This window comes from Ranitomeya imitator, chromosome 9, assembly GCF_032444005.1.
Source record: "Ranitomeya imitator isolate aRanImi1 chromosome 9, aRanImi1.pri, whole genome shotgun sequence".
Classification (NCBI taxonomy): Eukaryota; Metazoa; Chordata; class Amphibia; order Anura; family Dendrobatidae; genus Ranitomeya; species Ranitomeya imitator.
In genome coordinates this window covers 40,091,650-40,119,371 of record NC_091290.1, presented here as the reverse complement: position 1 = coordinate 40,119,371, position 27,722 = coordinate 40,091,650, and the positions used below count along the sequence as shown (strand labels likewise).

At 42.3% G+C, this 27,722-nt stretch overlaps 1 protein-coding gene across 3 annotated transcripts in view; it reads left to right on the top strand.

The window, feature by feature from the left end:
- CHRM1 (cholinergic receptor muscarinic 1) overlaps positions 1-27,722 on the top strand; it is a 204,890-nt gene that overhangs the window by 107,270 nt on the left and 69,898 nt on the right. The gene's annotated exons all lie outside the window — the stretch shown is intronic.

Sequence of the window (27,722 nt, the reverse complement as noted above, 5' to 3'; positions counted from 1 at the left end):
CTAAATAGCATTCTGCTTCTTAACAGATTTCTCTGCCTAAAGATATAAATGGTATTCTTTGTCTTAAAGGGAACCTGTCACCCCGTTTTTTGAGATTGAGATATAAATACTGTTAAATAGGGCCTGTGCTGTGCGTTATTATAGTGTATGTAGTGTACCCTGATTCCCCACCTATGCTGAGAAATACATTACCAAAGTCGCCGTTTTCGCCTGTCAATCAGGCTGGTCAGGTCGGGTGGGCGTGTTCACAGTGCTTTTTTCTTCCCCAGCTTTTCGTTGGTGGCGTAGTGGTGTGCGCATGTCGCAGTGATGAATCCACTGTGGGCACGTGAAGACACAGCGCGCGATCTGCGCTGTCATCCCTTTCATCGGTGGGGGCGGCCATCTTCCTGGGGCCACGCGTGCGCAGATGTAGTGCTCTGCTGCACGGGGCTTCAGGAAAATGGCCGCGGGATGCCGCGCGTGCGCAGAAGAGATTGCGGCGGCCATTTTCCCAAAGCCGAGTTTGCATATGTATTTGATATATGCTTTTATGTTTGTGTGTGCTATGCATGTGCCTGTGTAAAGTGGATATGTGTGTGTGACGTATTGGCATGTGGATATTTTATATACATATATGTATGTGCCTTATATGAATATGCATGTCACAGACTGTATACTAGTATACTAGAATATGGAGGGTCTGTAATGCATGTGTCATGCTGCATTTTCCAGGGCTCAAGTAACCCTTTAATATCAGTACCTTAATAGGCAGATGACCACAGTGTAAGCAATTGTCTATATTGGTGGAGGGCGGTATTAAGAAAAAGAATAAAGGGGGAAAACTTACCTCTTTAAAAAAAGCACTAACATTAAAGAGGTTTCCAGGATCAGAAACAATGGCTATTTGTTTCTGGAAACGCACCACTTCTGTCCAGTGCAGCTGCAATAGCACATACTGTATAACCTATGGGCAGCTGGGGTACTGTTTCTAGTGAAAAACATGGACAATCCTTTTTAAAAAGCACTTGAAAAATGCACCAATATCTTTATTGCATACAGGTGCTTCTCACAAAATTAGAATATCATCAACAAGTTAATTTACAGTATTTCAGTTCTTCAATACAAAAAGTGAAACTCATATATTATATAGAGTCATTGCAAACAGAGTGATCTATTTCAAGTGTTTATTTCTGTTAATGTTGACGATTATGGCTTACAGCCAATGACAACCCAAACGTCATTATCTCAGTAAATTAGAATAATTAACCAAAAACACCTGCAAAGGCTTCCTAAGCATTTAAAAAGGTCCCTTAGTCTGTTTCAGTAGCTCCACAATCATGGGGAAGACTGCTGACTTGAAAGATGTCTAGAAGGCAGCGATTGACACACTCCACAAGGAAAGTAAATTTTGCATGTCATTTGGAAATCCAGGTCCAAGAGTCTGGAGGAAGAGTGGAGAGGCCACAATCCAAACTGCTGAGGTCTAGTGTGAAGTTTCCACAATCAGTGATGGTTTGGGGTCCATGTCATCTGCTGGTGTAGGTCCACGGTGTTTTATCAAGACCAAAGTCAGCGCAGCCGTCTACCAGGAAATTTTAGAGCACTTCATGCTTCCCTCTGCCGACAAGCTTTTTGGAGATGGAAACTTCATTCTCCAGCAGGACTTGGCCTCTGTCCACACTGCCAAAAGTACCAATACCTGGTTTACAAACAATAGAATCACTGTGCTTGATTGGCAGCAAACTCGCCTGACCTTAACCCCATAGAGAATCTATGGAGTATAGTCAGACACCAGACCCAACAATGCACATGAGCTGAAGGCTGCTATCAAAGCAACCTGGGCTTCCATAACCCCTCAGCAGTGCCACAGGCTGATCACCTCCATGCCACACCACATTGATGCAGTAATTGATGCAAAAGGAGCCCCGACCATATATTGAATGCAATTACTGAACATACATTTCAGTAGGCCAACATTTCGGATTTTAAAATTATTTTTCAAGCTGGTGTTATAAAGTATTCTAATTTCCTGAGATAATGACTTTTGGGTTTTCATTGGCTGTAAGACATAATCATCAACATTAACAGAAATAAACACTTGAAATACATCACTGTTTGTAATGACTATATATAATATAGGAGTTCCACTTTTTGTATTGAAGAACTGAAATAAATGAACTTTTTTGATGATATTCTAGTTTTGTGAGAAGCACCTGTATATCCTGGCAAATATTTGAGCACGAAGGGAAGTATTTCTAATGGCACGTGGCACAATTCTGGTGGCACCTACTTTTTTACTGTAAACGAAAACATGTCCAAACATATACAGCGCTGTATAACAGAGACTTACATAACAGCTAGCCCAGATCCGGCAGCTCAAGTGGATTCATGTTAAAATATTTGGATACACTTTATAACATAAGAATAGGATACACGTTATAACTTTAAGATACACTTTATAACAGCAATTAGATACACTTTATAACGTAACATTTGGATATACTTTATAACTTTCAGATACAATTTATAACCCAGCAATTGGATGCACTTTATAAAATTTGGATACACTTTATAACATAACAATTGAATACGCTTTATAACGTTTGGATGCACTTTATATCGTGCTTCTGAGGTTGAGAAATGCTAGCATTATCCATGAATTCTTACAACTGTGCTTCTACTCGATAGACAAATTCTATTTTTTGACCCGCATCCATTTGCCCCGAGTACTCCTGAAATGTATCTACCTCTGTTCCTGACAGGTTTACACTAATACTTTTACATTGCATTTTACTATATCATTATTTTTGCTATATCATTATGTTAAAGGGAACCTGATGGCTGATTCACGCACCATGTTTCAGATACTGGCAATTGTCTATCAAACAAATTTTCGAGCAACAGCTTTGTCATGTTTATGGCCAATTTAAAGAAGCGCTCCTCCTCCTCCCATCAAAGTTTTCTTCCTCTTAATATATTGCAGTCATCATATTATATAGCACTGTGTACTTACAATTGCTCATTTTGACCTTATACCTTCAGTTAATTCTTCTCTTTTCCATTAGGTCTATGACATCACATGGTTAAAAGCAGACTGGCTGAATCCTTCTACGCTCTATGTAGAAACAGGAAATCTTTTTTCCCTGAGTGAGTCGTCATTAGAACTACAATTCTAGATCACTGCAAAGTTCCTGGCAGCCCAGCTCCTCCGTCTCTTCAACTCCTGACCCAGCTGCCTCACTCCTCCCCCTGTCAGGGACTTTGCAATGATGTAGAATTGTAGTTCTTATGATGAATCATGTAGGGAAAAGAGACTTCCTATTTCTACACAGAGCTTAGAAGCATTCAGCAAGTCTGTTTTTAACACATTCACCCCCTGAGCTTTTTTCGGTTTTGCGTTTTTGATTTTCTCTCCCAACGAGTTTTACTTTTGAATGACACCATTGGTTTTACCATGTCGTGTACTAGAAAGCAGGAAAAAAATTCCAAGTGCGGTGAAATTGCAAAAAAAGTGCAATCCTACACCTGTTTTTTGAGTGGCTTTTTTACTAGGTTTCCTAAATGCTAAAACTGACCTGCCATTATGATTCTCCAGGTCATTACGAGTTCATAGACACCAAACATGTCTAGGTTCTTTTTTTATCTAAGTGGTGAAAAATTTTTTCCAAACTTTGTTAAAAAAATAAATAAAAATTGTGCCATTTCCAATACGCGTAGCATCTCCATTTTTCGTGATCTGGGGTTGGGTGAGGGCTTATTTTTTGCTCTCCAAGCTGACATTTTTAATGATACCATTTTGGTGCAGATACGATCTTTTGATCGTCCGTAACCGAAAAAACGTAATTTGTGCGTTTTTACTTTTTTCTCACTACACCATTTAGCGTTCAGGTTAATCTTTTTTTTATTGATAGATCGGGCGATTCTGAATGCGGCGATACCAAATATGTGTAGGTTTGATTTTATTTTTATTGTTTTATTTTGAATGGGGGAAAGGGGGGTGATTTGAACTTTTATATTTTTAATTTTTTTTATATTTTTTTAACCCCTTCATGACCCAGCCTATTTTGACCTTAAAGACCTTGCCGTTTTTTGCAATTCTGACCAGTGTCCCTTTATGAGGTAATAACTCAGGAACGCTTCAACGGATCCTAGCGGTTCTGAGATTGTTTTTTCGTGACATATTGGGCTTCATGTTAGTGGTAAATTTAGGTCAATAAATTCTGCGTTTATTTGTGATAAAAACGGAAATTTGGCGAAAATTTTGAAAATTTCGCAATTTTCACATTTTGAATTTTTATTCTGTTAAACCAGAGAGATATGTGACACAAAATAGTTAATAAATAACATTTCCCACATGTTTACTTTACATCAGCACAATTTTGGAAACAAAATTTTTTTTTGTTAGGAAGTTATAAGGGTTAAAATTTGACCAGCGATTTGTCATTTTTACAACGAAATTTACAAAACCATTTTTTTTAGGGACCACCTCACATTTGAAGTCAGTTTGAGGGGTCTATATGGCTGAAAATACCCAAAAGTGACACCATTCTAAAAACTGCACCCCTCAAGGTACTCAAAACCACATTCAGGAAGTTTATTAACCCTTCAGGTGCTTCACAGCAGCAGAAGCAACATGGAAGGAAAAAATGAACATTTAACTTTTTAGTCACAAAAATTATCTTTTAGCAACAATTTTTTTTATTTTCCCAATGGTAAAAGGAGAAACTGAACCACGAAAGTTGTTGTCCAATTTGTCCTGAGTACGCTGATACCTCATATGTGGGGGTAAACCACTGTTTGGGCGCACGGCAGGGCTTGGAAGGGAAGGAGCGCCATTTGACTTTTTGAATCAAAAATTGGCTCCACTCTTTAGCGGACACCATGTCCCGTTTGGAGAGCCCCCGTGTGCCTAAAAATTGGAGCTCCCCCACAAGTGACCCCATTTTGGAAACTAGACGCCCTAAGGAACTTATCTAGATGCATAGTGAGCACTTTGAACCCCCAGGTGCTTCACAAATTGATCCGTAAAAATGAAAAAGTACTTTTTTTTCACAAAAAAATTTTTTAGCCTCAATTTTTTCATTTTCACATGGGCAACAGGATAAAATGGATCCTAAAATGTGTTGGGCAATTTCTCCTGAGTACACCAATACCTCACATGTGGGGGTAAACCACTGTTTGGGCACATGGTAAGGCTCGGAAGGGAAGGAGCGCCATTTGACTTTTTGAATGAAAAATTATTTCCATCGTTAGCGGACACCATGTCGCGTTTGGATAGCTCCTGTGTGCCTAAACATTGGCGCTCCCCCACAAGTGACCCCATTTTGGAAACTAGACCCCCCAAGGAACTTATTTAGATGCCTAGTGAGCACTTTAAACCCCCAGGTGCTTCACAGAAGTTTATAACGCAGAGCCATGAAAATAAAAAATAATTTTTCTTTCCTCAAAAATGATTTTTTAGCCTGGAATTTCCTATTTTGCCAAGGATAATAGGAGAAATTGGACCGCAAATATTATTGTCCAGTTTGTCCTGAGTACGCTGATACCCCATATGTGGGGGTAAACCACTGTTTGGGCGCACGGCAGGGCTCGGAAGGGATGGCACGCCATTTGGCTTTTTAAATGGAAAATTAGCTCCAATCATTAGCGGACACCATGTCACGTTTGGAGAGCCCCTGTGTGCCTAAACATTGGAGATCCCCCAGAAATGACACCATTTTGGAAACTAGACCCCCAAAGGAACTAATCTAGATGTGTGGTGAGGACTTTGAACCCCCAAGTGCTTCACAGAAGTTTATAACGCAGAGCCATGAAAATAAAAAAAAAAAATTATTTTCTCAAAAATTATCTTTTAGCCTGCAATTTTTTATTTTCCCAAGGGTAACAGGAGAAATTTGACCCCAAAAGTTGTTGTCCAGTTTCTCCTGAGTACGCTGATACCCCATATGTGGGGGTAAATCACTGTTTGGGCACATGCCGGGGCTCGGAAGTGAAGTAGTGACGTTTTGAAATGCAGACTTTGATGGAATGCTCTGTGGGCGTCACGTTGCGTTTGCAGAGCCCCTGATGTGGCTTAACAGTAGAAACCCCCCACAAGTGACACCATTTTGGAAACTAGACCCCCAAAGGAACTTATCTAGATGTGTGGTGAGCACTTTGAACCCCCAAGTGCTTCATAGAAGTTTATAATGCAGAGCCGTGAAAATAATAAATACGTTTTCTTTCCTCAAAAATAATTATTTAGCCCAGAATTTTTTATTTTCCCAAGGGTTACAGAAGAAATTGGACCCCAAAAGTTGTTGTCCAGTTTCTCCTGAGTACGCTGATACCCCATCTGTGGGGGTAAACCACTGTTTGGGCACATGCCGAGGCTCGGAAGTGAAGTAGTGACGTTTTGAAATGCAGATTTTGATGGAATGCTCTGTGGGCGTCACGTTGCGTTTGCAGAGCCCCTGATGTGGCTTAACAGTAGACACCCCCCACAAGTGACCCTATTTTGGAAACTAGACCCCGAAAGGAACTTATCTAGATGTGTGGTGAGCACTTTGAACCCCCAAGCGCTTCATAGAAGTTTATAATGCAGAGCCGTGAAAATAATAAATACGTTTTCTTTCCTCAAAAATAATTATTTAGCCCAGAATTTTTTATTTTCCCAAGGGTTACAGGAGAAATTGGACCCCAAAAGTTGTTGTCCAGTTTCTCCTGAGTACGCTGATACCCCATGAGTGGGGGTAAACCACTGTTTGGGCACACGTCGGGGCTCAGAAGGGAAGTAGTGACTTTTGAAATGCAGACTTTGATGGAATGGTCTGCGGGTGTCACGTTGCGTTTGCAGAGCCCCTGGTGTGCCTAAACAGTAGAAACCCCCACAAGTGACCCCATTTTAGAAACTAGACCCCCCAAGGAACTTATCTAGATATGTGGTGAGCACTTTGAACCCCCAAGTGCTTCACAGACGTTTACAACGCAGAGCCGTGAAAATAAAAAATCATTTTTCTTTCCTCAAAAATTATGTTTTAGCAAGCATTTTTTTAGATTCACAAGCGTAACAGGAGAAATTGGACCCCAGTAATTGTTGCGCAGTTTGTCCTGAGTATGCTGGTACCCCATATGTGGGGGTAAACCACTGTTTGGGCACACGTCAGGGCTCGGAAGTGAGGGAGCACCATTTGACTTTTTGAATACGAGATTGGCTGGAATCAATGGTGGCGCCATGTTGCGTTTGGAGACCCCTGATGTGCCTAAACAGTGGTAACCCCTCAATTCTAACTCCAACACTAACCCCCCCCACACCCCTAACCCTAATCCCAACTGTAGCCATAACCCTAATCACAACCCTAACCACAACCCTAATTCCAACCCTAACCCTAAGGCTATGTGCCCACGTTGCGGATTCGTGTGAGATATTTCCGCACCATTTTTGAAAAATCCGCGGGTAAAAGGCACTGCGTTTTACCTGCGGATTTTCCGCGGATTTCCAGTGTTTTTTGTGCAGATTTCACCTGCGGATTCCTATTGAGGAACAGGTGTAAAACGCTGCGGAATCCGCACAAAGAATTGACATGCTGCGGAAAATACAACGCAGCGTTTCCGCTCGGTATTTTCCGCACCATGGGCACAGCGGATTTGGTTTTTCATATGTTTACATGGTACTGTAAACCTGATGGAATACTGCTGCGAATCCGCAGCGGCCAATCCGCAGCCAAATCCGCACCGTGTGCACATGGCCTAATTCTAAAGGTATGTGCACACGCTGCGGAAAACGCTGCGGATCCGCAGCAGTTTCCCATGAGTTTACAGTTCAATGTAAACATATGGGAAACAAAAATCGCTGTACACATGCTGCGGAAAAACTGCACGGAAACGCAGCGGTTTACATTCCGCAGCATGTCACTTCTTTGTGCGGATTCCGCAGCGGTTTTACAACTGCTCCAATAGAAAATCGCAGTTGTAAAACCGCAGTGAAATGCGCAGAAAAAAACGCGGTAAATCTGCCATAAATCCGCAGCGGTTTAGCACTGCGGATTTATCAAATCCGCAGCGGAAAAATCCGCAGAGAACCAGAATACGTGTGCACATACCGAAACCCTAACCCTAACCCTAGCCCTAACCCTTCCCCTAACCCTACCCCTACCCCTAACCTTAACCCTACCCCTAACCCTGCCCCTAACCCTACCCCTAACCCTACCCCTAACCCTACCCCTTAATAATAATAATAATCTATATTTTTATATAGCGCTAACATATTCCGCAGCGCTTTACATTTTGCACACATCATCATCACTGTCCCCAATGGGGCTCACAATCTAAATTCCCTATCAGTATGTCTTTGGAATGTGGGAGGAAACCGGAGAGCCCGGAGGAAACCCACGCAAACACGGAGAGAACATACAAACTCTTTGCAGATGTTGTCCTTAGTGGGGCTTGAACCCAGGACTCCAGCGCTGCAAGGCTGTAGTGCTAACCACTGCGCCACCGTGCCGCCCTAACCCTACCCCTAACCCTAACCCTAACCCTATTCTAACATTAGTGGAAAAAAAAAATTTCTTTATTTTTTTATTGTCCCTACCTATGGGGGTGACAAAGGGGGGGGGGGGGTCATTTATTATTTTTTTTTATTTTGATCACTGAGATAGATTATATCTCAGTGATCAAAATGCACTTTGGAACGAATCTGCCGGCCGGCAGATTCGGCGGGCGCACTGCGCATGCGCCCGCCATTTTGGAAGATGGCGGCGCCCAGGGAGAAGACGGACGGGACCCCGGCTGGATTGGTAAGTATGATGGGGTGGGAGGGGACCACGGGGGGGGGGATCGGAGCACAGGAGGGGAATCGGAGCGCGGGAGGGGTGGAACGGAGCACGGGGGGCGTGGAACGGAGCACGGGGGGCTGGAATAGAGCACGGGGGGGTGGAACGGAGCATCGGGGGGTGGATCAGAGTGCAGGGGGGGTGATTGGAGCACGGGGGGGTGATTGGAGCACGGGGGGAGCGGACAAGAGCACGGGGGGGAGCGGAGCACTGGACGGAGGGGAGCCGGAGCAGTGTACCGGCCAGATCGGGGGGCTGGGGGGGCGATCGGTGGGGTGGGGTGGGGGCACATTAGTATTTCCAGCCATGGCCGATGATATTTCAGCATCGGCCATGGCTGGATTGTAATATTTCACCAGTTATAATAGGTGAAATATTACAAATCGCTCTGATTGGCAGTTTCACTTTCAACAGCCAATCAGAGCGATCGTAGCCACGAGGGGGTGAAGCCACCCCCCCTGGGCTAAACTACCACTCCCCCTGTCCCTGCAGATCGGGTGAAATGGGAGTTAACCCTTTCACCGGATCTGCAGGGACGCGATCTTTCTATGACGCCACATAGGCGTCATGGGTCGGATTGGCACCGACTTTCATGTTTAATTTGGTGTACTCCACCTTCTGTGCACACCCATGCTCTAACTTACCTCATTCCCTGCTGACTTCCACTTCATCCGTCCTGCTGCTCCCAGGATTACTGAGTGTGCCACGTCACCGCTCACCATGTGCCATCCTGCCAGCTGCACAAACGCTCCTGTGCAATTCTCTCCAAAAGCATCACCTATTGGGGCAGAGGCAAGAGACCCCATACCAGATGGTCAGGCGGTCCTACCGAAATTGACTGATTCGCCAACTTTCTCTCATTGTACATGAGGTCCTGTATGGGGGGCTATTATAAATCACCAAGTTGTCACCAGTACTGTTTTAAAGTCACGTTCAAACAATGAATGAACTTGAGTTTCCATCATTTCAAGCTCCAAAATTGTGTAAGGAATAAACAAGTTCTTGATGCTCTTCTGCCTTTGTGAAGCCACTAGGATAAAATGCAGTCTGCAATGTATGGAACAGATGTATTGAAATTCATTCAAGACTTTTCTGGAGCAAATGGTTAAATTCTGAAACAGATGCTAAATTTACATGGAATTTCCAATCGATTCGCATTATCAAGGTAGAATAAAAAGTGGCGGCAACTTTCAAAAATTACTTTAAAATCCCAGCATGTAGCTCTGAAAAAGAGAACAGATGAACAGAATGACATGATCCCCGCTATTCAATATAAAAACCCCACAGCATGGCTTCATTAAGGAATCTGTCAGCAGGTTTTTGCTATGTAATATGAGAGCACCAGGATGTAGGGGCTGAGACCCTGCTTCCAGTGATGCTGTCATTTTGATGCAATCATAGTTTTCTATGTTGCAGATCTAGCAGTGCTCTGTATAATCCCACCCATGCCACTGATTGGCAGCTTTGTGTGTAGCTACCAATCAGTGAAGGGGGCGGGGTTGGATTAGGAGGAACGTGGCATTTAGTCCCGTAGTGATAATCTCCTGCTTATAAAACACTGATTGTATTGGAACAGCAAAACATAAGCAAGTAAGTGACATATTTGTGGAATCAGGGTCTCAGCACCTACAGCATATTGCTCTCAGATTACATGGCAAAAAATTACTGACATGTTCTCTTTAAGTCTTATGGTACTGTTTCTTCTTGCCGGGATTGCGAGCTGATATAGAGAGACTAAAAGGTCAAAAAAGCCTAAAACACACCTCCTATCTCATCAGAGGTTCCCTCTGCTGCTCTGTTTGACCCTCATGCTTTACACTGCAGCTCTGGGTGCATAGGTTGTATATATATAAACACAAGACCAGCACGAGCCCACCAGGATATGGAGAGATGACTTCCATCACGGCAAAGATTGAAAGATTTATAAACTTCCAGTAAATAAACCACCAGTGAGCAGATGAAGATTACACGGTCATTTCCATACACACACTGAGGCTAACGAGCCTGGAGTTCTGCTTTTTAAGTCTTAGTCCGTATAAATCATGTAGTAATTTGCAGTTTTTCTGGTTTGGCTATTTATGGAAGTTGGTTAAATGAAGCATAACAATAAGACGCTATTTGCCGCCATTCCGATGTTCTGTTCCGTTGCATAATTTTTACACTCACTGCTTTCTGTATTTTTAGCAAACTGTAATCATAGAAATGGGGAATCTGCGTGATAATAAACGTTTATTAAATTATCGCTATAGCCGCCCTATAATTCTGCCAATTTATAGTTACATGTTCGGATACAATCCATGTTCAATTTATCATAATCCTTTCCAGCACATCGATGTCGACCTTCAGGGTTCATGAGCATAATCAGGAATCATCCAGGATGTAATCATTTAATGATGTACCATAAAGGGAATCTGTCAGCAGGTTTTTTCCACCCCATCTGGCAGCAGCATGATTTAGGGTTAGAGTCCCTGATTCCAGTGATGTGTCACTTACTGTGCTGCTTGTTGCAGTTTTAATAAAATCCCTATTTTTATCTGATGCAGATCTAGCAGTTCTCTGAATTCTGAGCTCTGTATAACCCCGCCCACACCACTGATTGGCAGCTTTCTGTGTATACTGTGCATAGGCAGAATGCTGCCAATCAGTGGTGGGCAGGGTTACACAGAGGACTACATCGCAGCAGGTTTATTAGTTGAATAGTGATAATTTCCTATTGAAAAGAACAGTGATTTTATCAAAACTACACTAAGCAGCCCAGTAAGTGACACATCACTGGGATCAGGGTTTCGGTCTCTACATCACGCTGCTCTTAGATTACGTGGCAAAAAAAATGGTGATAGATTCATTTCAAGGCTCTGGGATGCTGTAGTTACGGATCAGATACATTTTCTCTTCCAAGTGCACCAGGCTTCATGTGTTCATGCCGTGCGCCAAATTAATGAAGTGTTTTATACACTTTTTGGGCTTCGGGTGACAAAGGGACAGGACGTAGCTTCAGGGGAAACGTTTTTTTTTTTTTGCACAAAAAAGCAGGTCTAACATAAACCAAGCCAGAGGTGTTAGAAAATTTATACATATAATCTCTGCATCCGATTATTCTGATCAGATTTTGATTAGAGTCTTATCAGTTTTTATCGGACGTGGATAGGAAAAAAAAGTTTCTCCACCGTCTCCATTACGTCATCTGAGTGCGGTCTGATTTTTCTTTTTTCACTGACCCATAGACTTGCATAGTTAACTTTTATCTGACACTCAGATCAAAATCAAACATGTCTCCAATTTTAACCGATCCGAGGAAAAAAATCAGACATCTGCGCAGCCCCATAGAATATCATAGGTATGAGTGCTCTCCTTAAAAATGACGGCCAGCACTCATCAGAGAAAATCAGTTGCGTGAATGAGCCCAAAGAAGACACATCGAATTGATAATACAGCATGAACCGGTGTGATAAGTCCGCCACAAATCTAATTCTAAGCTTTCTGAAATGAAGACAGGATTAGTAAATCAGTGCCATTGCCTCTATATGGATAAAACTTTAACCCAAATGTTGATACTCACGCCAGCCATCCGAAATACCTGGATAGTTCATAAAAAGTTGGAGTTTTTCTTTTTTTTTTTCTACCGTCTGTATTACAAAAAAATATCCAAATAGCCTGTTCAGAAGAGGATATGAGCCACCATTGGAGGTAGCAATCCTAAAAGTCAATATCGGTCCTACAAAATAAAAAATAAAAATTGATACAGTCAAAATAAAAATGGTACTTAAAAATCCTAGACATACAGTAGGGAAAAAAAAGTATTTAGTCAGCCACCGATTGTGCAAGTTCTCCCACTTAAAAAGATGAGAGAGGCCTGTAATTGACATCATAGGTAGATCGCAACTATGAGAGTCAAAATCAGAAAGCAAATCCAGAAAATCACCTTGTCGGATTTGGCAAGACTTATTTTGCAAATTATGGTGGAAAATAAGTATTTGGTGACCTAAAAACATGCAAGTTTTCTGGCTCTCACAGTCCTGTAACTTCTTCTTTAAGAGGCTCCTCTGTCCTCCACTCATTACCTGAAGTAATGGCACCCGTTTGACCATAACTATGAGAGTCAAAATGAGAAAACAAATCCAGAAAATCACCTTGTCTAAATTTGCAAGATTTATTTTGCAAATTATGGTGGAAAATAAGTATTTGGTCACCTAAAAACATGCAAGATTTCTGTCTCTCACAGACCTGTAACTTCATCTTTAAGAGGCTCCTCTGTCCTCCACTCATTACCTGAAGTAATGGCACCAGTTTGACCATGTTATCAGTATAAAAAGACACCTGTTCACAACCTCAAACAGTCACACTGCAAACTCCACTATGGTGAAGACCAAAGAGCTGTCGAAGGACACCAGAAACAAAATTGTAGCCCTGCACCAGGCTGGAATACTGAATCTGCAATAGGCAAGCAGCTTAGTGTGATGAAATCAACTGTGGAAGCAATAATAAGAAAATGGAAGACATACAAGACCACTGATAATCTCCCTCGATCTGGGGCTCCACGCAAGATCTCACCCCGTGGGGTCAAAATGATCACAAGAACGGTGAGCAAAAATCTCAGAACCACACAGGGGGGACCTAGTGAATGAGCTGCATAGAGTTGGGACCACCGTAACAAAGGCTATCATCAGTACCACACTACACCGCCAGGGACTCAGAGCCTGCAGTGCCAGATGTGTCCGAGTCTGTCTGAAGTTTGCTAGAGAGCATTTGGATTATCCAGAAGAGTATTGGGAGAATGTCATATGGTCTGATGAAACCAAAGTAGAACTGTTTGGTAGAAACAAAACTCGTTGTGTTTGGAGAAGACAGAATGCTGAGTTGCATCCAAAGAACACCATACCTACTGTGAAGCACGGGAGTGGCAACATCATGCTTTGGGGCTGTTTCTCTGCAAAGGGATCAGGATGACTGACCCATCTACATGAAAGAATGAATGGGGCCATGTATTGTGAGATTTTGAGTGCAAACCTCCTTTCATCAGCAAGGGCATTGAAGATGAAACGTGGATGCGTCTTTCAGCATGATAATGATCCCAAGCAAACCGCCAGGGCAACGAAGGAGTGGCTTCGTAAGAAGCATGTGAAGGTCCTGGAGTGGCCTAGCCAGTCTCCAGATCTAAACCCCATAGAAAACCTTTCGAGGGAGTCGGAAGTCCACGTTGCCCAGCAACAGGCCCAAAACATCACTGCTCTACAGGAGATCTGCATGGAGGAATGGGCCAACATACCACCAACAGTGTATGCCAACCTTGTGAAGACATACAAAAAACGCTTGACCTCTGTCATTGCCATCAAAGGATATATAACAAAATATTGAGATGAACTTTTATTAATGACCAAATACTTATTTTCCACCATATTTTGCAAAATAAATCTTGCCAAATCAGACAATGTGATTTTCTGGATTTGTTTTCTCATTTTGACTCTCATAGTTGCGATCTACCTATGATGTCAATTACAGGCCTCTCTCATCTTTTTAAGTGGGAGAACTTGCACAATTGGTGGCTGACTAAATACTTTTTTCCCCACTGTATATATGTACCATCATTTTACAGTGCACAGTAAATTCTTCCTATTCATATTTTGGTTTTCCAATATGTCATTAAAAATTCCGGGTAGTCCATAATTTTGCAATAAGTTGACCAGAAAAAAAAAATAATAATTGTTAACCCCCCCAAGGCTCTTCGGTGCATACTGATCAGTGTCCTATGAAGTATTTAGACTTTTCGTGCGTTTCAGAATAACTGTCGGTCAGTAAAGGGTTTTATCACTGTCAGTAATTTTCAGCTACGCCGGATTTCTGATAGTCCCAGGACGCAGAGCAGCGCTCAGTTTCTTATATATTTTTTTAAATTTACTGTTTAGTGTATTGTAATTCTGCGGGAACAGGGACAGGCAAGAAATTCCAGCAATTTTACAATGTTTATTTTCTAAAATCTTCCCCTCTTTCCCCTGTCTGCACATTTAAACAGTGAAGTTGAGAAAAGATTTACTCTCTTCTGTAATATGAACAAAACAAGTCCCGTAGTGGAAAGATCTTTATTAAATCAAGATTAGCGGAGCAAAAAAAAATAAAATAAAATGTCTGGTTTACTTGAAGCTGTATCGGCTAAATCTTGTGCAGAATATCTTCTTAGAGATCTTGTAAATATACTTGAATGTGTTTCAGTAACAGCGTGACATTAAAAACTTCTGGTAGAATAGGGCTATTCCTTCGAGGAGTGGACCCTCTAAAGCGAGAGCCTGAGCCATAATATCCTGCACAAAGTAGACCTGTGCTCTTCACACGTTCCACAGTCCTAAGCCGTAAGATTGGGTGACGTGGTTTGTTTCCTCTGGTCCCTGTCCAATTCTCACAAGCTTAAAAGTGGCACCCGGCTCGGAATAGAACCTGAGAGGGTTAGAAGTGACACTTCAGGACATAGACAACCTGATAACCCTTCAAAGAGATGTATCTGGGTATATGGGAATGTTTATCTTACCTGGGGATGTTTCGAAGAATTGGAGAAAAGATGGTGGAGAAAGACAAAGAATGAGTAATGACTCTATAAAGGAAGGTTTGTCCTCCATCTCTGAGAAACTTTTCATACCAACATAATTGAGATCGTTCAGACGTCACTTTTTCTCGTACAAGCGCTATCTGTGGTTTTCACGCCTATAAGGCCACGTTCACACGTTGAATATTTGGTCAGTATTTTCCATCAGTATTTGTAAGCCAAAACCAGGAGTGGATGATAAATATAGAAGTGGTGACGGGTTTCTATTATACTTTTCCTCTGATTGTTCTTCTGGTTTTGGCTTACAGATACTGTTGTAAAAAATTCACCAAATACTGAACGAGGCTTTACGGCTCATTCAGGCAACAGATATTCTTGTACGAGTGCTATTTGAGATTTCCACGGATAGATCTCGTACGTATGATAGTCTACGGGGCTGTTCACGTATCCAATTTTATTCCTTGGACCAAGTTCAACAAAAGGAGACATGTCCAATTTTCATCTCAGTGTTGGATCAAAATTGGCAATGCAATGGGTCCATGAAAAAATCAGACTGCACCCAGATACTATTCGAGTTCAGTCCGATTTTCACAGACTGGCAGACTGGAGACCATTTGGGTGTCATCTATGAGATGTTTGTGTTTAACGGACTGTTAAAATTTTGAGAAAACTCCATCAGTTGTTTGGGGGTTTTTTTTCATCTGAACTGGTGAAACTTTTGTTTTTTTTTTTTCCATCTGAACTGATGAAACTGTGACCCAACTTTGATGGTAAAGACTGACACATTGATCAAATTCTGATTAAAAAAACTGATGAAAATTGGGCGTTTTTATGGCGTATGAGAAAAATCACTGTAAAGGAAACCTAAGAATGGCGTTTCATTCAAAATTTTCAACTTTTTTCTGCGAAGAATCTAGGACGCGGCCTTTAAGAAGGTTGTCCGGGATTGAGATATTGATGACCTTGGATAAGTCATCAATGTCAGATCAAGGATCAAACCCCCCACCAATCAGAAAATACCAACACCAAAGCCAGAACACCACTAGAGATGAGCGAACCCAAACTTAAAAGTTCGGGATTCGTACCTGTCAGTTAGTGTCCAGTGCTAAACGCCCAACACGGACTTCTCCCGGAAGTCCATTGCAAAGTTCAGAGTTCCAAGCGAATTCCGTTGCAGATAAAGAATTTTCCAGCTCAAAAGTTTGGCTCCCCATTGTTTTCAATCGGGTTTGATTCAAGTTCAGGTACCCAAACCAAACTTTGGAATAAAGATTGTGTCAGGTACCAGAACCCAGACTTCCACAGGTCCTCTCATCCCTAAACACCACAACTCCGTACACTGTGTAGCGGCCTTTCTCCAGTACTGCAGCTCGGGCTCCCATTCACACAAATATCCCTCAACATTTCAGACAACATGGTATCTACAATCAAGTTTTTCCATTTATTAGAAGCTCTTTATATATATGACCTAAATGATTCTCGTCTAAACCTTAGGCTGCGTATATGAAATGTAATTAAGGGGCATCCTCTACATGTAGAAGAAAGAATGTTTAATCATCATGACTGTGATTCTTTTCTTGTAAGTGGTAATATTATGGATTATTTTCTATAAGAGTAGTGAGATTTTGGCTTATTTTCTGTAAGAGTAGTGATATTTTGGGTTCTTTTCTGTAAGAATAGTGAGATTTTGGGTTCTTTTCTGTAAGAGTAGTGAGATTTTGGATTTTTTTTCCTTAAGAGCAGTTAGATATTGGATTCTTTTCTGTAAGAGCAGTGAGATTTTGGATTCTCTTCTGTAAGAGTGGGGAGATTTTGGATTATTTTCTGTAAGAGCAGTGAGATTTTGGATTCTTTACTGTATGAGCAGTGAGACTATGAAAATTGCTACTACAACATATTGTAATGGTCTATTCACTAAAATATTTCAAGGAGGCTTGGATTAATTTTTTGATAAGTATAATATTACAGAATATTGGAACTAAATTTTGTAAATCCAGGGATCTAGCCCGATTTTTGTATGTGGAGTCAAGGAAGGAATTTTTCCCCTTATATGGTGCAACTAGCATCTGCCTCTTGGGGTTTTTACTATCCTTTGGATCAACAAGAATCATAACTTGATGCTCACGTGCCGCAATGCAAAATCTCCAACATGGCCTCCAATTATTGCAAAAGGACCTTTTAGGCCCCTCTAGTCTCCCGGACCCACCAGTCTCCGCACCTATTGTAGTTACAACCTTGGTTGTTGGTTAAACTGGATGGATTTGTGTCTTCATTCAACCCAAGAACAATGAAACTATTCGTAGTCAGTGTAAAGAAATATTTTACACCAGACTATAAGATTTAACAACTTAAAAAATTGAAAAAAAAAAATGGTGGAAGAATTGATAGGCTGCAGATTTTAAAAAGTCAAGGGGAAAAAATGTGGCATATGGATGACAATTTAGAAATCATATTCATTATGCTGTAAAATGTTGCACGGTTTTTGCGCACAAAAAACTCAGAAAAAATGCTACAAATACTAAATGTGTGAACAAACTCTAAGTCTCTCCCAACTTTATTGATTGCTCCTGTCCAGGTACAGCACCTCTAGTTGTTTTTCACACAACTTCAATAGAATCAGCCATGTGGGAATGGCCACAGAGCATGACCAGGGATTTCTATGCCCCTTCCACTTCCACAGAAATGAATCCATAGATCAGGTTGGAGATATTACCAGTAACTTGTATATGTGTTCCCTGTTTTATCCTCGACCTGCAGATTAAAACACTGTATAAAACTGATTTAGGCTATGTTCACATGTTGCGTTTTTGCAGCAGTTTTTTTTTTCTTTGTTTTTTTGGACAAATTTAAGTTGTGTTTAAACTGCTCACAAAAAGCAGATTTTGCTTAGTTTTTTGCTTAGTTTTTGAAGCGTTTTTAATGCGTTTTGTTTACTGCGTTTTTGCCAGAGTACATTTGTCTCTTGTAAATGCTTAAAGGTGCATAAAAAATAATCTGATTCAACTTCATCAGGTTTTGTCACCAAAAACGCAGCAATACCTGATACCTGTGTTTTTTGCTGCATTTTTGCACTTATTCATTGTTTCTTATGGGTGAAAAACACGCTGCAAATACACTGAAATAAATTACATGTTGCAGTTTTCAAAAACGCTGCAATTTTCAAAATCAATCTGGAAAATAAAACCCAATGTGTGTACATGAGATTTCTGAAATCTCATAGACTTTGCTGGTACTGTAAAACGCAGCATAAAATTTGCATTAAAAAACGCAGCAACAAAAAAATGCTACAAAAACACAACGTGTGAACATAGCCTTAAGCTATGCACGAGCTCTACCTCTGAGTTTCACTCTGCTACTCTCTCCTCCTATACCCTCCTGTTTCCATAGATTTTAATAGGCAGCTGTAATGTGATCCCTAAGTGATCTGGAACTCCCTTTTCTCATGACAAAGATGGATTTTAGCAGAGAGAATAATGAGTTCAAGATAAAAGGCCAAAAAGAAGAAATGGCTCAAAAGTGGAGAACAACTCCTTTTCTCTGATACATTGCATAGTTCTTTGAAGTCACTTGTACTTTTGATTTATAAAACATTTGTGGGAAAAAAGGACTATTTGACAAGGGACCTTCAGGAAAAAAAATCTTAAAAATTGTACATTATGACATGCTTTACATAAGTGTTTGGATCTGAAAATTCTATTTCCAGCTTATTATGTACCAGTATATTGTAACAATAATTATAAAGAGGTGGTTCAAAACTTACATTGATTTAATCCTAATCATCTATTTACTGTAATAATCTATTCTCTATTATATTACACTTTAATTAAAAAGTCGCTATTGTTCCCTCTCTTGTTTAACTGCTTTGGGGTTTTTTACCAACAATCTGTTTGATGAGGAAATAGCCTCGTGAGCAGGAAAAGCAGAGACCAGCTCCACCCCAGGAAGTAACATCAGTTTGGGGGGCAATGTTGGTCTCTGCTTGCCAGGTTTTCTCCTTACAATGCGCAATGACAGTGCGCTCTCTTGCTGGCTTGTCATTTCTCATCATTGCCAGTGAGGGAGCGCACTGTCACTGTGCAGTAATAGGAATATTGGATAGTGACAAGATCCTACTGAGCATATGTTGTAATTGACAGCTGACCCCATGCTCAGTAGAGTAGGGAGTATAGCCCAGCCCAAGAAATATAATCCTAAATGTCTATGTTAGTTTTCAACCACCCCTTTAATGGGTCAATAAACAATATCAGAGGAGCATTTATTTACATACAGTACTGACCAAAAGTTTGGACACACCTTCTCATTTAAAGATTTTTCTGTATATTCATGACTATGAAAATTGTTCATTCACACTGAAGGCATCAAAACTATGAATTAACAAATGTGGAATTATATACTTAACAAAAAAGTGTGAAACAACTGAAAATATGTCTTATATTCTAGGTTCTTCAAAGTAGCCACCTTTTGCTCTGATGACTGCTTTGCACACACTTGGCATTCTCTTGATGAGCTTCAAGAGGTAGTCACCGGGAATGGTCTTCCAACAATCTTGAGATGCTTGGCACTTGTTGGCCCTTTTGCCTTCACTCTGCGGTCCAGCTCACCCCAAACCATCTCGATTGAGTTCAGGTCTGATGACTATGGAGGCCAGGTCATCTGGCGTAGCACCCCATCACTCTCCCTCTTGGTCAAATAGCCCTTACACAGCCTGGAGGTGTGTTTGGGGTCATTGTCCTGTTGATGGTCCAACTAAACGCAAACCGGATGGAATAGCATGCCGCTACAAGATGCTGTGGTAGCCATGCTGGTTCAGTATGCCTTCAATTTCGAATAAATCCCCAACAGTGTGACCAGCAAAGCACCCCCACACCATCACACCTCCTCCTCCATGCTTCACGGTGGGAACCAGGCATGTAGAGTCCATCCGTTCACCTTTTCTGCGTTGCACAAAGACACGGTGGTTGGAACCAAATATCTCAAATTTGGACTCATGAGACCAAAGCACAGATTTCCACTGGTCTCATGTCCATTCCTTATGTTCTTTAGCCCAAACAAGTCTCTTCTGCTTGTTGCCTGTCCTTAGCACTGGTTTCCAAGCAGCTATTTTACCATGAAGGCCTGCTGCACAAAGTCTCCTCTTAACAGTTGTTGTAGAGATGTGTCTGCTGCTAGAACTCTGTGTGGCATTGACCTGGTCTCTAATCTGAGCTGCTGTTAACCCTTCGATTTCTGAGGCTTGTGACTCGGATAAACGTATCCTCAGAAACAGAGGTGACTCTTGGTCTTCCTTTCCTGGGGCGGTCCTAATGTGAGCCAGTTTCTTTGTAGAGCTTGATGGTTTTTGCCACTGCACTTCGGGACACTTTCAAAGTTTGCCCAATTTTTTGGACTGACTGATCTTCATTTCTTAACCCCTTCCCGACCTGTGACACAGCGTATGCGTCATGAAAGTCGGTGCCAATCCGACCTGTGACGCATATGCTGTGTCACAGAAAGATCGCGTCCCTGCAGATCGGGTGAAAGGGTTAACTCCCATTTCACCCGATCTGCAGGGACAGGGGGAGTGGTAGTTTAGCCCAGGGGGGGTGGCTTCACCCCCTCGTGGCTACGATCGCTCTGATTGGCTGTTGAAAGTGAAACTGCCAATCAGAGCGATTTGTAATATTTCACCCATTATAACGGGTGAAATATTACAATCCAGCCATGGCCGATGCTGAAATATCATCTGCCATGGCTGGAAATACTAGTGTGCCCCCACCCCACCCCACCGATCGCCCCCCCAGCCCCCCGATCTGGCCGGTACACTGCTCCGGCTCCCCTCCATCCAGTGCTCCGGTCCCCCCCGTGCTCTTGTCCGCTCCCCCCGTGCTCCAATCACCCCCCCGTGCTCCAATCACCCCCCCTGCATTCAGATCCACCCCCCCGTGCTCCGTTCCACCCCCCCCATGCTCCGTTCCAGCCCCCCCGTGCTCCGTTCCACGCCCCCCGTGCTCCGTTCCACGCCTGCCGCGCTCCGATTCCCCCCCCCGTGCTCCGATCCCCCCCCCCCCGTGCTCCGATCCCCCCCCCGTGGTCCTCCCACCCCATCATACTTACCGATCCAGCCGGGGTCCTGTCCGTCTTCTCCCTGGGCGCCGCCATCTTCCAAAATGGCGGGCGCATGCGCAGTGCGCCCGCCGAATCTGCCGGCCGGCAGATTCGTTCCAAAGTGCATTTTGATCACTGAGATAGATTATATCTCAGTGATCAAAATAAAAAAAATAATACATGACCCCCCCCCCCTTTGTCACCCCCATAGGTAGGGACAATAAAAAAATAAAGAAATTTTTTTTTTCCACTAATGTTAGAATAGGGTTAGGGGTAGGGTTAGGGTTAGGGGTAGGGTTAGGGCTAGGGGTAGGGTTAGGGGTAGGGTTAGGGGTAGGGCTAGGGTTAGGGCTAGGGTTAGGGCTAGGGTTAGGGCTAGGGTTAGGGGTAGGGCTAGGGTTAGGGGTAGGGTTAGGGCTAGGGTTAGGGTTTCGGTATGTGCACACGTATTCTGGTCCTCTGCGGATTTTTCCGCTGCGGATTTGATAAATCCGCAGTGCTAAACCGCTGCGGATTTATGGCGGATTTACCGCGTTTTTTTCTGCGCATTTCACTGCGGTTTTACAATTGCGATTTTCTATTTGAGCAGTTGTAAAACCGCTGCGGAATCCGCACAAAGAAGTGACATGCTGCGGAATGTAAACCGCTGCGTTTCCGTGCAGTTTTTCCGCAGCATGTGTACAGCGATTTTTGTTTCCCATATGTTTACATTGAACTGTAAACTCATGGGAAACTGCTGCGGATCTGCAGCGTTTTCCGCAGCGTGTGCACATACCTTTAGAATTAGGCTATGTTCACACGGTGCGGATTTGGCTGCGGATTGGCCGCTGCGGATTCGCAGCAGTATTCCATCAGGTTTACAGTACCATGTAAACATATGAAAAACCAAATCCGCTGTGCCCATGGTGCAGAAAATACCGCGCGGAAACGCTGCGTTGTATTTTCCGCAGCATGTCAATTCTTTGTGCGGATTCCGCGGCTTTTTACACCTGTTCCTCAATAGGAATCCGCAGGTGAAATCCGCACAAAAAACACTGGAAATCCGCGGAAAATCCGCAGGTAAAACGCAGTGCCTTTTACCCGCGGATTTTTCAAAAATGGTGCGGAAATATCTCACACGAATCCGCAACGTGGGCACATAGCCTTAGGGTTAGGGTTGGTTGTGGTTAGGGTTGTGATTAGGGTTATGGCTACAGTTGGGATTAGGGTTAGGGGTGTGGGGGGGTTAGTGTTGGAGGTAGAATTGAGGGGTTACCACTGTTTAGGCACATCAGGGGTCTCCAAACGCAACATGGCGCCACCATTGATTCCAGCCAATCTCGTATTCAAAAAGTCAAATGGTGCTCCCTCACTTCCGAGCCCTGACGTGTGCCCAAACAGTGGTTTACCCCCAAATATGGGGTATCAGTGTACTCAGGATAAACTGCGCAACAATTACTGGGGTCCAATTTCTCCTGTTACCCTTGTGAATCTAAAAAAAATGCTTGCTAAAACATCATTTTTGAGGAAAGAAAAATGATCTTTTATTTTCACGGCTCTGCGTTGTAAACGTCTGTGAAGCACTTGGGGGTTCAAAGTGCTCACCACATATCTAGATAAGTTCCTTGGGGGGGTCTAGTTTCTAAAATGGGGTCACTTGTGGGGGGTTTCTACTGTTTAGGCACATCAGGGGCTCTGCAAACGCAACGTGACGCCCGCAGAGCATTCCATCAAAGTCTGCATTTCAAAACGTCACTACTTCAATTCCGAGCCCCGGCATGTGCCCAAACAGTAGTTTACCCCCACATATGGGGTATCACCGTACTCAGGAGAAACTGGACAACAAATATTGGGGTCAAATTTCTCCTGTTACCCTTGGGAAAATTAAAAAATTCTGGGCTAAATAATTATTTTTGAGGAAAGAAAACGTATTTATTATTTTCACGGCTCTGCATTATAAACTTCTATGAAGCACTTGGGGGTTCAAAGTGCTCACCACACATCTAGATAAGTTCCTTTCGGGGTCTAGTTTCCAAAATGGGGTCACTTGTGGGGGGTTTCTACTGTTAAGCCACATCAGGGGCTCTGCAAACGCAACGTGACGCCCACAGAGCATTCCATCAAAGTCTGCATTTCAAAGCGTCACTACTTCACTTCCGAGCCTCGGCATGTGCCCAAACAGTGGTTTACCCCCACATATGGGGTATCAGCGTACTCAGGAGAAACTGGACAACAACTTTTGGGATCCAATTTCTCCTGTTACCCTTGGGAAAATAAAAAATTCTGGGCTAAATAATTATTTTTGAGGAAAGAAAACGTATTTATTATTTTCACGGCTCTGCATTATAAACTTCTATGAAGCACTTGGGGGTTCAAAGTGCTCACCACACATCTAGATAAGTTCCTTTCGGGGTCTAGTTTCGAAAATGGGGTCACTTGTGGGGGGTTTCTACTGTTAAGCCACATCAGGGGCTCTGCAAACGCAACGTGACGCCCACAGAGCATTCCATCAAAGTCTGCATTTCAAAATGTCACTACTTCACTTCCGAGCCCCGGCATGTGCCCAAACAGTGGTTTAACCCCACATATGGGGTATCATTGTACTCAGGAGAAACTGGACAACAACTTTTGGGGTCAAATTTCTCCTGTTACCCTTTGTAAAATAAAAAATTGCAGGCTAAAAGATCATTTTTGAGAAAATAATTTTTTTTTTTTATTTTCATGGCTCTGCGTTATAAACTTCTGTGAAGCACTTGGGGGTTCAAAGTCCTCACCACACATCTAGATTAGTTCCTTTGGGGGTCTAGTTTCCAAAATGGGGTCATTTCTGGGGTATCTCCAATGTTTAGGCACACAGGGGCTCTCCAAACGTGACATGGTGTCCGCTAATGATTGGAGCTAATTTTCCATTTAAAAAGCCAAATGGCGTGCCATCCCTTCCGAGCCCTGCCGTGCGCCCAAACAGTGGTTTACCCCCACATATGGGGTATCAGCGTACTCAGGACAAACTGGACAACAATATTTGTGGTCCAATTTCTCCTATTATCCTTGGCAAAATAGGAAATTCCAGGCTAAAAAATCATTTTTGAGGAAAGAAAAATTATTTTTTATTTTCATGGCTCTGCGTTATAAACTTCTGTAAAGCACCTGGGGGTTTAAAGTGCTCAATATGCATCTAGATAAGTTCCTTGGGGGGTCTAGTTTCCAAAATGGGGTCACTTGTGGGGGAGCTCCAATGCATAGGCACACAGGGGCTCTCCAAACGCGACATGGTGTCCGCTAACAATTGGAGCTAATTTTCCATTCAAAAAGTCAAATGGCACGCCTTCCCTTCCGAGCCCTGCCGTGTGCCCAAACAGTAGTTTACCCCCACATATGAGGTATCGGCGTACTCGGGAGAAATTGCCCAACAAATTTTATGATCCATTTTATCCTACTGCCCATGTGAAAATGAAAAAATTGAGGCGAAAAGAATTTTTTTGTGAAAAAAAAGTACTTTTTCATTTTTACAGATCAATTTGTGAAGCACCTGAGGGTTTAAAGTGCTCACTAGGCATCTAAATAAGTTCCTTGGGGGGTCTAGTTTCCAAAATGGGGTCACTTGTGGGGGAGCGCCAATGTTTAGGCACACAGGAGCTCTCCAAACGCGACATGGTGTCTGCTAACGATGGAAATAATTTTTCATTCAAAAAGTCAAATGGCGCTCCTTCCCTTCCGAGCCTTACCATGTGCCCAAACAGTGGTTTACCCCCACATGTGAGGTATTGGTGTACTCAGGAGAAATTGCCCAACACATTTTAGGATCCATTTTATCCTGTTGCCCATGTGAAAATGAAAAAATTGAGGCTAAAAGAATTTTTTTGTGAAAAAAAAGTACTTTTTCATTTTTACGGATCAATTTGTGAAGCACCTGGGAGTTCAAAGTGCTCACTATGCATCTAGATAAGTTCCTTGGGGCGTCTAGTTTCCAAAATGGGGTCACTTGTGGGGGAGCTCCAATTTTTAGGCACACGGGGGCTCTCCAAACGTGACATGGTGTCCGCTAAAGAGTGGAGCCAATTTTTGATTCAAAAAGTCAAATGGCGGTCCTTCCCTTCCAAGCCCTGCCGTGCGCCCAAACAGTGGTTTACCCCCACATATGAGGTATCAGCGTACTCAGGACAAATTGCACAACAACTTTCGTGGTTCAGTTTCTCCTTTTACCATTGGGAAAATAAAAAAATTGTTGCTAAAAGATAATTTTTGTGACTAAAAAGTTAAATGTTCATTTTTTCCTTCCATGTTGCTTCTGCTGCTGTGAAGCACCTGAAGGGTTAATAAACTTCTTGAATGTGGTTTTGAGTACCTTGAGGGGTGCCGTTTTTGGAATGGTGTCACTTTTGGGTATTTTCAGCAATATAGACCCCTCAAACTGACTTCAAATGTGAGGTGGTCCCTAAAAAAAATGGTTTTGTAAATTTCGTTGTAAAAATGACAAATCGCTGGTCAAATTTTAACCCTTATAACTTCCTAACAAAAAAAAATTTTGTTTCCAAAATTGTGCTGATGTAAAGTAAACATGTGGGAAATGTTATTTATTAACTATTTTGTGTCACATATCTCTCTGGTTTAACAGAATAAAAATTAAAAATGTGAAAATTGCGAAATTTTCAAAATTTTCGCCAAATTTCCGTTTTTATCACAAATAAACGCAGAATTTATTGACCTAAATTTACCACTAACATGAAGCCCAATATGTCACGAAAAAACAATCTCAGAACCGCTAGGATCCGTTGAAGCGTTCCTGAGTTATTACCTCATAAAGGGACACTGGTCAGAATTGCAAAAAACGGCAAGGTCTTTAAGGTCAAAATAGGCTGGGTCATGAAGGGGTTAAAGTAATGATGGCCACTCGTTTTTCTTTACTTAGCTGCTTTTTTCTTGCCATAATACAAATTCTAAAAGTCTACTCAGTAGGACTATCAGCTGTGTATCCACCAGACTTCTGCACAACACAACTGATGGTCCCAACACCATTTATAAGGCAAGAAATCCCACTTATTAAACCTGACAGGGCACACCTGTGAAGTGAAAACCATTCCCGGTGACTACCTCTTGAAGCTCCTCAAGAGAATGCCAAGAGTGTGCAAAGCAGTCATCAAAGCAAAAGGTGGCTACTTTGAAGAACCTAGAATATAAGACATCATTTCAGTTGTTTCACACTTTTTTGTTAAGTATATAATTCCACATGTGTTAATTCATAGTGTTGATGCCTTCATTGTGAATGTAGAATTTTCATAGTCATGAATACACAGAAAAATCTTTAAATGAGAAGGTGTGTCCAAAGTTTTGGTCTGTACTGTATGTAACATCCAGATTGAGAAGATTCATAGATAAATCTCCGTGGCTCTATCAAGATATAAGCAAGCAAACAATATCTTCAAATGCACCTTTCCTTAATTAAAGTGAGCTTTTTGTATACCGGCACACATGATACTAATGAACTGGTGAGTGGTGGCTCAGTACAGATGAGTGGTATGACTCGCCTGCCACTTTCATAGTGCCATCTCATCTCCCTGGCAGTGATTTATATGACTGGTTTGCACAGTTGCGTTTTTGCGTTTCCCTCTCTGCATTCTCCGTCTGCTGAAAACAATCTCCCAATTATTATCCGGAAGCTCTGTAACAAGATGAGTTTATAAGATTGCTATCTCGGCGACTGGGTCTAACGCAACAAAGTGCAGGACTCAGGCTCAGTACACACAGTGTGCCCCTGTTATTCATGTGCTGGCGGAATACTGTATATACCTGAGTTACAGTCTACGTACCCCATAGACGAGAGTGACACTGCTCCTGGAAGCACTTCTCATCATATACAAGGGACATAAGATTTAGATGGGATTGTCGTTGTGCTTACACTATTGTGTAATCCTGCAAAGGTCAAACACAAAAAAAATAAGTCTCTGTGAATTTTGACACTTTGAGTTTCTGCAAAGTTATTTCTGGGAACGTTCTTTCAAAGAAAGATCTTTCATCTGACCATAAAAACAAAAAATTCAAAAGTGGCCAACTTCTTTCCAGGTGATGATGGCATCTCACCGTTCAGCTATAACAATCAGTCATCGTTAAAGGGGTCGTCCACTATCTTTTCAGATAAACCTTAGTGGAAGTAGAAAGAGCACAACAGACCAATAGCAGCCACTGATTGGCTGCAGTGCTCATGGGGCATAACAAAGTCAATTGACACCGACACTGCTGGATTGAGTGTATTTGTTTTACAAGTGGGACTACCTCATTTAAAATCAATCTGTCAGTAAGATCAACCCTCCTAAGCCATTTATATGGGCATGCAG